The following is a 14,214-nucleotide window of genomic DNA, read 5'->3' as shown; positions in this document are numbered from 1 at the left end:
TTCTCATCGCTAGTACTAGGCGAAAAACGGCAGAATTGAATATATCGGTCGCGCTTCTTTGCATAGTCACCCATTAACTTTCCCGTGCTTTCAAACTTTGAAAACTTTCATTTATATCAAGGTTGGGCATGTATGACGATGTCAGCTAGTCAACTCTGTGGTCCTCGACAAACTATAACCTCCTGCGCTCTAGGAGGGCCTACCGCCACTACCAGCTAGAGATGTCCGTACTGCCTCAAGGAAGAGATTAATTTGGGAAGGATAATGACGTTCTTTCATTTGGTTGAATTCCCTTTCGGACTCGGTCGGAGGATCCGTTTTGTTCACTCAGTGTTCATCACACAAACGCTCACATGCATATATACCTACATAGAGAAAGGTATCAATATAGGGCTGTGAATGTATAACACTGTAAAAAAATTATGCCCCAGGCACTCATAAGAATCTATTATTTACAATACAAACGCCGCCATTCCTGTTTTTTCTTTGCGGCTGGTCTTCACATGTCTTTCTGTTTAATACATTCTTTTTCCTCTTGACGTTGATCTTATCAATAATTGAAATAAAAACGTCTTGAGCACTCGCTTAGGAGTCCTTGAACGACTTTATTACTTCTAATGTAGGCATATCTTCGGTCAAATGCATGCTAAAAGAAATAAGGAAGCTCAACGTTTCTTTACACAGGATACTTTTCTTTGGCGTTTAGTGTACACGACAGAGTAACGTGGTGTACAGACTTTTTTTTTTTAATTGTGATCAATTGATGTTTCGAAGAATTTTTAGCCGAACTGAATCGAAAGGCTCGAAAATCGGGTAATAAAAGGGCTGTTTCAGGCTGTCTTTAAAACCCATTATAAGATCATGCAGAAGATAATAACATAATAATAAATAATCAACAATTCTGTAAGTTTGTAGCGCAATATTGACAATGCTTACGACAGGCAAATACGATAAACAAACGAAGGATTTTTCTGTTCCTGTCTATGATCTCTCGAAGATGAGGAATATACTGGGAATATTGACAAATTAATAAAGGTAGTTTTTTTTTTCAGAGTCATTAATGTCCAGCGTATTCTATTGGCACTTACGAAATACTCTGAAAGTGGATAAGTCACGAGGCAGATATTTCGATTAAACACTGCATCGGTATCATATCGTGAGGTTCGTGCCTTTTAGAAATTCTTCTATTGCTCCTTAAAGCAGCTCTTGCGGACCCTGGACTGGTTACTGAACGCTGGCACTTTTCGCCTAAAGTCGGCGAGTCTTTTCCTTGACATCCATAATATTGATGCAGCAGTATTCAGGACGCATGAAGAAGAATCATAATGAACCTAGTTAAAACCACTGTAGCTCTTGTGTGTATTGTGAGTCCTTCGTTATAGCCAACGGAAACTCCAGATGACATTTTATCGACAACAAATACCCTATGATCTATCGTATAAGTAAATACCTTGAACATTTGATAGATACAACGAAACGACTTGAGAAATAGTATAAACTCATTTTCTAGTCAGAGTTCTGCTTTCAAAGCCTCGACAAAGCCTTTATATAGTTCGTCGTAGTTAGAAAAAATCCTGTTACTCCATACTGTGATACAAATTTTTCAAGTTTTGTGCACGCTACTGAACATTTTTACTTTCGATTATGAGACATCGAGTGTAGGGGTCTGTTAATTATCGTTAGAAGATCGAGTCTCACAGAAGTGCCATTGTTTCCTTCGGTTCCTTGGTACTCGGTTCCTCTTTTACCTCGTTACCTCTTCCACATCGAAGCTGGATTCGATTGGGACAGAAAATAAAAGAAACGTGTGTCCTTCGTCTTGCTTCTCCGTTCATCGCGGATATCCATTTTCTTTGGATGTTAGGCTCTGACCGACTCTAATGAACACCCATTCGATATAAAGCCGCATCGTAGGGTTGCACCGCGTCACATCGGGAGCTTTTTGAATTATAACCAGATGTTCAATTGGGCAGTGCAGCGAGTGAGCCACGTATAGTAGTGGGAGTTCTAGGGCGATCGTGTGGATGTTGATGTCTAGCGTACGACAATAGCGGTAGGGGCGACAAAATGCCTGCGGAATTTTAACCTCAACTTTGAAAAACAGGCACGTGAAGAGCAGGAGGTAGGAATCGAGGACCATCAATAAGCAATTTAAGTTACTACGGGCGCTGCTGCTAGAGAAAGGCATCTGCAGCTGCTAAAAATACCTATCTTCCCCCTTCACAGGTCCTTGTTTCTTGAGCCCAACCCTGAATCCTCCCCGAAGGCTGTCGGCAGCGGGTGCTTTTTCCGATCATTGCGTGGTCGCCTCTGCTTCTCGACCACCCCAGCCATGGCTCACTAATCCTCTCAGCCGATGCAGGTCCCCGTCCTAACCTCCGCTAACCCTCTCACCCAAATCCCTTCTAGCCGCACTGTCCTCCTCCCTTCAGTCCGAGGTGGTCCAGATGCGAAGACACCCACTACAGGGTGAGCAGCAGGCGTCGTGGCCACCGTGCTTCTGTCTTCGGGCTACTACAAGCCTTTTTGCTTCGCCCTTCCCCAAGTGCCTCTTTACCCGCCGGTTTCCCTTTCCCGGGGGCCCACTCCACGTGGAGGCGCTGGGTAATCGAACTAGCTCTGTATCTCAAACGCGGTCTCCACCAAAAGTGCCAGAGCCCTTTCGGCGGGACCTTTTCGGCGTGCCGTGAACGCGGCGAGGTGGTACGAAGCACTCACATTTCCAAATATATATAAATTGGGCAGGTTCCAAAGCAACTTTGCAGTAAGACCAACGACAACATTGCTACTTTTGCTGCTGGTGTTAAAAACGTGGTACCTGCCAGCTGGTACATGCAAGAAAGCTTGCATGCACTTACCATGCGTCGGTGATGCTTAGCCATGCCCTCAGCCAGTTTCTCGAACAACTACCAAAAAAACGGAGGCAAGAATAATGCAGAAGGTACAGTGCGTCTATTGTAGTGATTGACAAACATCCGCTAAAATACGAAGGCTGTACTAGTCAGAGTCCTACTATTTTTTGACGGCTGTAACATCAACAAGTTACCAAGGGAAGTGCTTCTATTTTTTGTGGAGTTAACGCTACCGAAACAGGTTTTGAGGACGGCACCTTTTCGTATTATAATACATGCGTATACAAACGGAGAGATCTCCCTGTTTTTCGTATTTCATTCGTTGTTCGGTGAGTGCGGCAGTAGTTGTGTCGGGAGCTCGTCGCCTAGGCGCTGCGAGAATTTTCGAACACCATGTGAAAGGACGACCCGCTACTATCTGAACAGAGAACGACGCTGCGGAACAGTCAGACGATGAGTTGAGCGAAGACACGAAGTGACTCGTGTCCGGCTGGCGAGAGGTGACGGCGTTACCGCTCGCCGTCGTTTTCGCCACGCTTCTGTGTCGCCGTATTGAACAGCTAAGGGTAGCAAGGAACAGAAAGGATAGACTGCTGGAAGCATCGTCTATGCTGGAAGCAGCAACGGGTGCATTAGTGACGCTAACTGATGAATCTGTGGTGACGGAAATGAGGCCAACCAAAGAGAAAATTGTGGAGGTTATGATGAAAGAAGCGAAAATGATCACTCTAAAAACTTCCTTGCCAGGGAAGCGACGACTGTGACTCTGATATTGAAGAAGAAGAAGTAATCGCGGACGGCACCTGAGTCTCTAACGCGTTAGGAAACTGTAGGCAATTTTTCTTTGTCACGTCAGTCTTTGTAAGTACCTAGCATGATTGCATTCTACTTCATGACACTGAAAAACTGAATTCAAATGATGACATGTAGGAACTTATAGCATGTTGGATTGTGAATTGGCAGACAGATTTTGAACGGGGCTTACGAGAATTAAGCTAATTGTTTTCTTAATCGTATGCTTAACACAAGTTGAGAAACCGATTTGTTTTACTTCCTATGGACCTTCTAAGTCATGTATGTCTTCGCAAGTGTGACTTCAATAAATTGTACATGCAACAATCAAAATGTAAATGTATTTCTTATTTTCGTTCAATTATATAAATTATGTACAAATATAAGCGTGTTTCGTTCAATTTGTCACGATAACTACGATGACAATCTGCGTTGGTTGTGACTTTGTATACATTCGTGCATATATAGATATGGCTGTCTAACAAAAGCTAAAAACGAGGAGCGTTTCTATTATATCTTTGTGCAAGATCTCTTTTTTTTTTACCAGAAGACCTTCGTGGACGATTCCGATTGCGGTTCGATTCTGTGTGGAATAGATATCATGCTGACGTCCTACGTTCCCTGTCACTCTCGTGTGTTTTATATTACTGTTTCCTGATGGCTCTGTGGCACACACCGCAATTTTATTTGTTGTTCATGCAGAAAAAAGGACGAATAGCCGAGGTTCACTAAGCAAGCCTTCCAGATGATGCCAACGTATCTTTAACCCAACAAAAGTAAACGTCCTGTCAGCAACACTTCTCTGTAACCAGCTGTTATGATATCTACTTATTATTATTATTACCACTATTATGTTCCTTTGTAAAAATTTTTCATCTTCTCCAATCATCACAGTTCTGAGTTTAACTAGCAGTATGCTTTTTTCGGTAACGACATATCGGTATCAGTTGTATGTCAACCTGATGACAGAGTAGAATCAGTGGTTCGTCGTGCGGTACATCAGTAGCCTCTCACTTCCGTAGTTGAATTAAATTTCTATATATGGAAATGTGACAAAAACAGTAGCACGCTAGAGTTTTCGGTTCGCTCGTGCCACGAGGAACTTTATATAAGCTTTATATAAGCGCAGGGTCGTATGTAAGAAAAAAATCGGAGAACCCATGTCAGGCAGGCAAAGCATGAATGTATCGAAAGTCCATCCAGTCACTTGAACATATAGAAGTAACAGTAGCTGTTTCATCCCTTTTCTTCATTGACCGATAAGTGTCAACTACGGCTGTACTAAAATTACCTGTACCAATATAAATGTGGACTGCAAACGTGTCTATCCATAGGAACAAATCGGTGCCTATAGTTCGCATCGGTTACGCGGGTTAAAACATTGCTTTCCACTTGTACTTTCCTTCAGTAAACGGTCCTCAGTGTTGGATTTATTTACATAAGCTCGGCATTTACATTCGTCCGACTTGGCCGGCTCTCTCTGACGAGCGCATCGACCATCGGGTCAAGTAATGCGGTCGGCAGGTATATCGTCAGGAACAGACACGGCAGGACTGGAGGTCTTGGTAACCCAGCAAGATGCTAGTTCGAATATTCGATCATAATGATGGAATGATCAGATCCTACATTTAGCAAGAATACAATTGAATTCAAGAAACGTGCTTAGTCTTTGCTTCCTAATATGTAATAATGTGTAACTGGCATACAGAAGGCGGTCGAGGAGTAACGTCCACCACGTAAAGAAGGCCTAATTGTATCCTACATCTTCCCGCCAAATCTGGGTTAAACCGTTTACGTCAACAACTGAATGATGATCAAGAAGAAACGCCAAAAGTATGGTATGATCTCAGCGTATTGGACTCTGATAATTGTATCAAATCTCCTATTTTGTTTTTGAAACGGTAATGCGAATACACATAGAAATGCACAGAAGAACTAAAATTGATCCTCATTCTGGAAGATCTCAATTTTTGTCGAGCTTGCCCAAAGAAAAGTCAACATAAAAAAGGCGTAAAAGAATTGTTATGAGTATTTTCTTCTTGTGAATGATATGGCCATCGATAGTGATATGGGGACTGTCGGTGATGATCGCGGAAATTAATGTGACTTTAGAAATGTCTAATTGACAACTACGAAGCTATAATTGATACTGTATACCCTGCTACGCGCGCATAGTACGAGCGTGAAGAAATAAATGAAGAAGAAATGAGTTCTTCGGCAATGATGGTTGCCCGTGCGAAAAGAAGCTCATACCAGCGCGACTAATTTTCTATAAGGGTGTATAAATGCGGAATTAGAATCTCCTTCGTTTTGTCGACGTAGGACTTAGCATAAGGCAAGAGATACATAAATAGTATAGTGCTGAACATATATGCTATAAATCACATTCGTATCTGAAAAAGAATCTCCAAAATTCCCACGACTAACTTAAATACTGCAACAATTTCTAGATACTTCAACACATAGAAGATGACAATAAGGTAAATTAGTAAATTAATCTTGTAAAACAAATAGCATGTTCCTGTACAGATTAACAAAGTTTTGCGAAGTAGCGAATACATGCACGGGTTGAAACATAGCATGATTAAGTTCATACCAACTGAAACTTAGAGCTGCCAGATTTTGCGCTTCATAAAAACTACTCTATCGAGCGACGAAGAAATGGCGCAACAACTAGGCAAGGCCATTGTATGATTTTAGGGCAGAGATATTTGATAATTTAGTTTAGAAGAACCTTATCTTAGTTTTCTCTCTGTAAGCTCAGATCAAGCCATACATGTTCTCTGAGCCCTTTTATGTATGTATATTCTACAATGACTTATCAACAACATCAATAGCAGACCATTAATTCGACTTCCTCAGCTAGTTGTTACCTGTTACTAAATGGGCTTCGTTACTGTCTTTCTGAAAGAACGTACAAATGCATTAATGCTATCCAACTATTCGAAATGTACATGGGTTCTGATGTTGGCGAATCCTAGTGCTCCCACAGTAAAAAAGGAAGCTGTGTCTGAAGGACATGATACGTGCTACAAGAAATTAGGTCTAGAGTTAATAACTACAGGCTCAACACATGCGCCGTGCAAAATATAATCCCGCAGGAGGAAGCGGGCCCGTGCTTGCATTAAGCTTTTTGTGAACGGGGCAAGTGACTATTCACCATGTGCTAAGCTCCACGCTTTCTATGTGTTCATGTCCGGTAAGGGTATTTGAGAAGTGTCTACTAAAGATAGCCAAAAGACCAATTTTAAGGTAGCCTGTCGTTGCTGAAATCCTGTGAAAAGTTCAAGTATTATTCAAGAATTTGCAACAAATCTCGTCATACTATTATTTACCCTCACTATTTTATGTTTACGTCCGCTGTCATCATTCGTAACATTAGCAGCAAGGACGAAGCACACTCGAAAGCAAATTGTTACATTGAGAAAATCGGTCACCAAAAAAATCAAGGTCGGCTGGCTGTTAAGTGGCGCAATCCCAGATTATATATGCATTAAGGAAAAATATATTCATATACTACCTATTAACGCTCTTCTACGCGTCAGCCAGAAAGCGCCGTATGCGTTTAGATGATTCGCGCTGGCTTAAAACCTCTAAGGAGCTCCTGGGTCGAATACTTTGATAATCGCATGTGGAACAACTTATGATACTTAGGTAGCCCTAGATTCATGCCGTATATCCGGTAACATTGACAATGGAATAGTTCCGATTGCTTGTCCGAACAGTTTACACAGGTACATGGATGGCATTGAGTAAAGTGACGGGGAAACTGCATAGTCGGTTGGGCAGCATAGACGAGTAGCAATGGTGCAAGCAAGTTCTGCAAGATGTTGTAAAGATCTTGACTGACTGATTGATGATGATCTAGCATTCGAAGTATGCGTTGATTTAACGAAGGTGCCAAAATCTCTTGCGGTTAGATAGGCAGGCTGCTTCCCCCCATTCCCCAGAGATAAAAAAAAACTTGATTAAAATTGCTTAATTTAATCGTGCAAGTTCCTTGAACGAAAACACTGTCTCACTTATTACTCTTCTAGCAGAACGGTGAAAAGTTAGCCTCTTTGCACGTATACAACTACATAAAAGGGTCCTTTTTAGATGATTGGGCCTAATTCCGTGATGAACCGAATCTGGCTGCTTTCCTCTTTTTTTTCATCTTATCAACAGCCAACAGCTGGTTAGTAACACGCGGCCTTAAGGGAGCAGAGAGAAAGAGTTCCAGAACCTATTTTGTATCGTTTACTGATGATTACGGGGCCGAGCCTGGAGCCCCGAAGGATTTTTTGTGTACGAATATTTTCGCGTATTCTAACTTCCTAGATGGCAATTGACACTTGTAACGATAGGATTAGCTAGGCATAGACTAGCTGGCTACTCGTATGAAACTTTCCAAGATGGCCAGTAACAAAGCCAGTGTATGTCGATGTCACGAAGGACGTCAGTCGAGCGAAAATGAGGTTTCCCTTGATTGTTGAAGAGTAGAAGAGGAAATAAGATTGTTCCGTCCCATTATTATCTCGAGCGATGATGACAGCAGAACGGCAGGGTACGCTGGATAATCCGTACATATATTTACACCAGCAATTTACCTACGTAGATATCAATACACTTAACGTTAACACGCGTAATGGTGTGTAATAGCGTATAATTGTTCGACATTTACCTTCATTGCCTCCGTGCCTAAAAGTCGCCCCGCTAGAAAGCTTAATAAAGCATCGTGCGGGATCGCTACAAGGTAAACTACGCATGTTGATAAATGCTTTTTGTGAGCGGAAGGTAACACTTTTCTCTCTTTGCAACTATGATGATCAGCGTAATGATACATGTACGTAACAAAAAAAAAAAAAAAATAAGGATCAACAAAAGGTTGAATGAGAAGAAAGGGGCAGAATATCAATCACCATGTTGGCGACCTGAATAATAACTCCAGGACGGAAAAAGGTTAAAAATGTTTCCAAATTTGCATGTATGCAATTGAACGTCAAATATTACAGAAAGGGTATTTTGTCTTTGTATTACTTAAATGTAGGGTAGTTTTTATTAAATAATTATATACTAGCTAAATAAACTAATGTATCTATCAATATTACGCATATTCATATTTAGCAAACCATACGAGGAAACATTTTGGCAAAAAAAATTGTTTACTCTTTACATTTTAATCAGCTCTCAATAAATTCACCTGAGTGAAAAACAGTCGACGACGCTCTATTTCTTCTTTATTATCGTCTAATTACGTAGACTCTTTATGATTAGATTTACTTGAGACATTCGGGGCTGTTAGGCTGAATTTTTTAGGTTCTCCCCAAGGCAAAACTCAAGATTAACTTTTCCAGCCAAGCGAGCGCCAAGATAAAGAAAAGCTATCAGGAAGAGGTCAAAGTTTAAGTAGAAGAAGGCGTCGTCGGCAAATGTTTAATCACCCTGTGTTCTCTATGGCAGCGGAGCGGAAGTTGGCTTCAGGACCTTTGTTAGACCGGTAACCTGAACAGAAAATACCACTTGCAATGGGCCCTGAGGGTATGGACTTCGACGAAAATTGCGAATGGAAGTGTAGCTTGATCACATGGCAACAGACAAGAACAGCTTGCTTGGATTTTTATTCTTGGCTTGCCATAGACAATTACCTGCCCAAACACTGAAACTGTAGTAAGTTGACTTAGTCATCCAATTTTGTTATACCCTCATCTGCTCTTCACTGCAGGTATCTTGTTATGGCAATTTTCTTCACTACAACAGATAAAGTTTGACATCGCAATGTGAAAAATGATTTAAGGGCAAATACATTTTCTTCTATTGCCTTACCTTTTTTTCAAGTGAATTTTAGCATAGGTCTTTCGAATAATATATTCGTTTTTCCAACAGCATCTGATTGGTCTAGAACGTATCTTTTTTACTAATACCAGAATGTCTGCAAACGTTTCATAGGCTAAGTCAAGCGAGGCACTTGCTGCACTCGCAATGTCTGTTAAGTATAATACAAAGGTTCAGTCGTCTACGCACGTTTTGGACAGTGCCTTATTATGCAATGACAATGTATATATAAAATAGCAATAATAATAATAATAAGCATTCAACATTATCGGCGATTGATTGCAGCAACAAAAGGCTGGTTTTAAAGAGCAAAAGAGCTTTCGTGTGTGTACTTTTTCAAAGCTGCTCAAATACTCTGAAAGGGTGGCCGGTCAGAAGGTTCAAAGAGGTATTGCGCAATGAGCCTTCGAGGAGCTCGAAGCATTTGCGGGATTTTCTTAGAGCAAGCAGGTACGGGATTGAACTGGTACACGTTCGATTGATATTTACAAATATTTTTGGCGTCCGTACTGTTCAAGACTTTTTCCGGTTCTGTCTTATCGTGTAGGTGTATTGCGATAGGAGTGTATTTGTGTTGGTATATATGCCTACGTTCTAGCCTTTTGTGTCTGACCACCTCATTCCAAGGCCACTTGGCGCCATTTCACCCACACCTGGTTGCCTTCGAACCTCCTCCCCTTCTAGCTGGGCGGACAGAGTGCCACTTTATCCTAACCCAAACCATTTTTCGAGCGGAGAAAATCATGACGTACTATCAGACCAGCCACTTGGCTTCGCTGCCCACTATCGCCATTACCGGTAAGTTCATTAGTTCCACTGCGGCGAATATTGTCACTGCCAAATACGACTGCCGCCTCATCCTCTGACCTTTCTAACACCGATAGATGAGCGCGCTTATCGTAACACTGAATGCACACCCACCTATAAGTGGGTAAGCTGGCCGGTTCCTTTTTGTGATCCGCTCGCAAGGTTCGCTTTATCAGTTGTAGTCGCACAAAAGCCCCAAACTCGTTGACGCAAGATGAGAAATAAACGGGGAAAGTGGAGCCTCAAGGTTAGCTGGTTCCTTATGGCAAGCCCCGTCTGTAAGCTGGCAGGGTAAGCCATTGGCTGGCCAGCGTTTGGTCAAGGTCGGTGTGGGCGGTTAACATCGCCACACCGATGATATCACCAATCGCACCAACCTATTTTTCGTGCACGTCAATGCCTGTTTTAAGGTCCAGGCTAAAGCGGCATATTAAAATCGATCAATTAATGTGTACATATATATATGTATGTACGTGAAACATAAAGGTGCCGGACAAAGTCAACGTGTTTTGATAGCGTAAAAGCACCCAGTGTCACCGTCAGGAGGTGGTGTATATGTTAACAAATACAAATGTAATAAATAGTAATCACAACTACTTACAACTTAACGCAGAAATACCTTGATAATAGATAAAAGAGGCCGATATTCAGGTTCAAACCCATTCTCGAATTTCAGGCGACTATTATTTTGATTGGCACTGCCATTAAAATAGCAGCAATGTGAAGAAGGACGCAGGCCGACAGTAACGGCCTGTACTCCCTGTGCGTCTCATATAAATCAGCAAAACCGTAATGGATATTCTGCGCACCTCTAGTAGCTGCAGATCTGAATTAATTCCAATTCAGCGCATCTCTCTACTATGCTTCCATTTGTTTCTCGGAACAAGAGTTTGGTGAATTCGTTAACCGACTTTTCGGATTTAAAATTGGCCTTTTGGGCCCATCTCGGTAGTTATCATAGGCCCCTTCCCCATGCTTAGAAAGTTTATCCATATGTTCTAATAGCAAAGGAAGAAGCCATGCCAGAGCTACAGTGGACGGTAAAGATATAGCTTAGGCGTCTGTTGTTGATACTCTTTCGGGAACCGTAGCAGCACCATTATAATGCAAAAGATAGATCGAATGGACATTGAGATCGTGTCTTCGTGCTCACCATTCGTTGACGTAAGCGGCTCTCAACATTTGAACATATAGAGTAGGGTACTGGAGAAAATATATGAGGCAGAAAACCGTAGGAAAGTGGGAGTTGAGTCCTTTGGGGCATGGGATGACGGGGAAGCGAAAGGTAAGCGACAAAAGATAAAGCCAAAAGGTAACGAATCTGTCTGTCCGGAGATTGGAGTTTTCTTCCCTCCTTCCAGTGATCTATTAGATTGGGCTAGAAAAAAGAAACCGAAGACGTCGGTCAAATGGCACAATATGCTTTGAAGCTCTCCTACCATGGTCCAACAAACACAAGGATCGATCAAAAAACGCGAAAGTTTCACAGAAGCAATATCTACATAACATCGTACACACACATAAATACATTAAAAGCGCAGATAGAGGTCATAACAAATCTTTTCCGTCTCTCCTAGTTTCAGCCCATGCGATCCTCAGCCTCACTTTGCGCCATTGTACCCTCTCGTCATGTTGTCCTCTGTCGCATCCTCTGTCAAATTTCCAGATACTTTTCATTGCTGAGCTAAAATGACACGTGGATAGATGGGGCGAAATGGCCGAAAAAATTTCTACAGCAGTAGTACACAAATAGGTTTGCTGTAACGGAGAGAAACGAAGAGAAAAAAATTCACCCGGAGAAAATTTGCTGGCTACATAACGATGGGAATATGGGACGAAAACGAAACATTTACGATCAGTTCAATATGAAAGCATGCTCTTACTTTGTTTTTTTGTGCCTTTGTTTGTGGAATATTCGGTTCACGTGCGCGTATAAAAGGTAATAGGATGAGTCTGCTAAATCATTGTATTTACCTATGACCAGCGTGTATTACAGTCAACGTATACAAATACGAATGTACAAAGCTAGATAGCGTTTCGACGGCTTAAAGCATGTCGGCTCTCTCATCTCTACGCGGAATCTGGATGCAAACTTGCAATGTATAGTAAGGCACGTTCTAGCGGGGATGATATTCAAATATCTTCCACGACCAGTAGCCTGAAAACAGGACAGTGTGTTGATTCTCTTCCCCTCTCTGCATCTTTTCAAAGAACTAATGCTGATAATAATTATGTACCCTGGCAAAAGATTATCAGGAATACTGTCTCAGCGGTTGCCAGCAAATGCAATGATTATGTACTGTTCCCATGAAAGCGATCGTGAAATGCGATTGCTCGATCTGTAGCGGTTATGATCATAACGGTTACGGCCGTTACATGTCATTCAATCGTTGTATCTAAAGTTGGAAAAAAAAATACAATTATATATAGTATTCCATTAAGCCATAACAACTGTTGGCGTACGATAGATGACGGCACTGTTAGCTATCGTAGTAGCTACAGCGTGTAGCTAATGCATTTTTGCCAGACTAAAAAAGAGCTTTATCAGTGCCGTTTGAGGTTTTCATACCTAATATGAGAAAACAACTCAGACGTGTGGTCGTCCAGGCTGTTAATTGATCGTGCGTAATAGAATTTGTGAATGTCGTACCTATTGCAAAACAATGTTACTATCATTGCCTTATTCAGGACTATCCTCACTTGCTTTCAGTCAAAGATTTGTTCTTCAATTTCAAGATATTGTTCATAGTTACTCAATCATTGTATGCACAATTATATCACTTTCGCTTGTGAGAGCCAACTCGCACCGTGTATAGTTTGGCGTTCATGGCCGTAGGTCGAGTTGGAGGGGGGGGGGGGGACAAGGGGCAAATTGAGGCAGTGTGATTGAGGCTTAAGGCGCCACCAAGAGGCGTGAGAACACTTGAGGAGCTGTAATGTTTGTGCACGTAGGAGATAGTACTACGACGAACTCAATAAAAATCTAGTCTAAATTTTTATCAAGTGCCGTAAAAGATGCGGACATGGGAGCGAAACCGATAGGCTGTTCCCATTATTGCAGTCACTAAGATGGTAGTAAGGATAATAGCTAAATGAAACATTTCGCGTAATCCGTAGACTTTCTTAGGAACAAGCAATCGAATTCGCCAAACATAAAGGTTAGGTATGCCGTCCTTCTGTTGAAACGTAACTCGATTTGGTTCTATTGTATTATCAAGTTGTATCGAACAGTGACTATACAGTTTACAATGTTACGGAAACGATATTCTAACAACAAGCTGGAGCAAAATGTCCGAAAGGAGTTTATTTCCAACGCTTTATGCCCATCGCGGATCTCAGTGTAATGATTAATTCCGCTGTAAAAATTTATTGCATCTTTTGGCTGTTTAGTTAAGGGCTGTCGTGACAGAAAATTAGTATTTACACTTCTGCTTCAGCATAAAAACAGCATAGATTTGATTCGTAAGGAAGCTAAGCTTAAGACAATGAAATTTAGCAAAACGACGATCGAACGATGTACTTCGATTTACTAGGAGTGCGAAAGGCTAAAACGTCCATCTGCAAAACATATGCGGATGCAAGGACCATATTTAGTTCGTTTTCATATAAGCAAGCATGACGAGCAAGCAAACGAGTGTACAGTCTGCCATAGATTTGACCCGATGCATTCTGCCTATGACAAAAGAATACGTGTGAATTTTGTCGGGCTTATGCGTCGTCAGATAGGCGTATTAAGACCCGATCAGCGTCGATATAAAGAAAACTTCCTAGCTCTTTCCTGCGACCGTACTGCCACCACGTGAAGCAGTGACTGATTGTGAGCGCGTTCCATAACTACTTCGTCATACCGATGTAGTGAGTGAGGAGCCTGAAAATATTCTGCGACGTCCCATAGAACGGCACTGCATAATAATAACCATAATAATTGTTTCGATCATAATCACACTTA

The 14,214-nt window shown here is 41.6% G+C and overlaps 1 protein-coding gene across 8 annotated transcripts in view; it reads left to right on the top strand.

The window, feature by feature from the left end:
* Positions 1-2,458: 2,458 nt before the first annotated feature.
* The window catches only part of LOC111259559 (guanylate cyclase soluble subunit beta-1), a 72,592-nt gene continuing 60,836 nt past the window's right edge, over positions 2,459-14,214 (top strand). For all 8 annotated transcript variants that reach the window (XR_002679702.2, XR_002679701.2, XM_022831681.2 and 5 more), the window contains exon 1: positions 2,459-3,713. The gene's annotated coding sequence lies outside the window, so the exon portion shown is untranslated. The remainder of the gene's footprint in view (positions 3,714-14,214) is intronic.

The sequence above is a fragment of the Varroa jacobsoni genome, unplaced genomic scaffold, assembly GCF_002532875.2.
Source record: "Varroa jacobsoni isolate VJ856 unplaced genomic scaffold, vjacob_1.0 scaffold_345, whole genome shotgun sequence".
Taxonomy (NCBI): Eukaryota; Metazoa; Arthropoda; class Arachnida; order Mesostigmata; family Varroidae; genus Varroa; species Varroa jacobsoni.
This window is presented reverse-complemented; position numbering and strand designations above follow the sequence as displayed.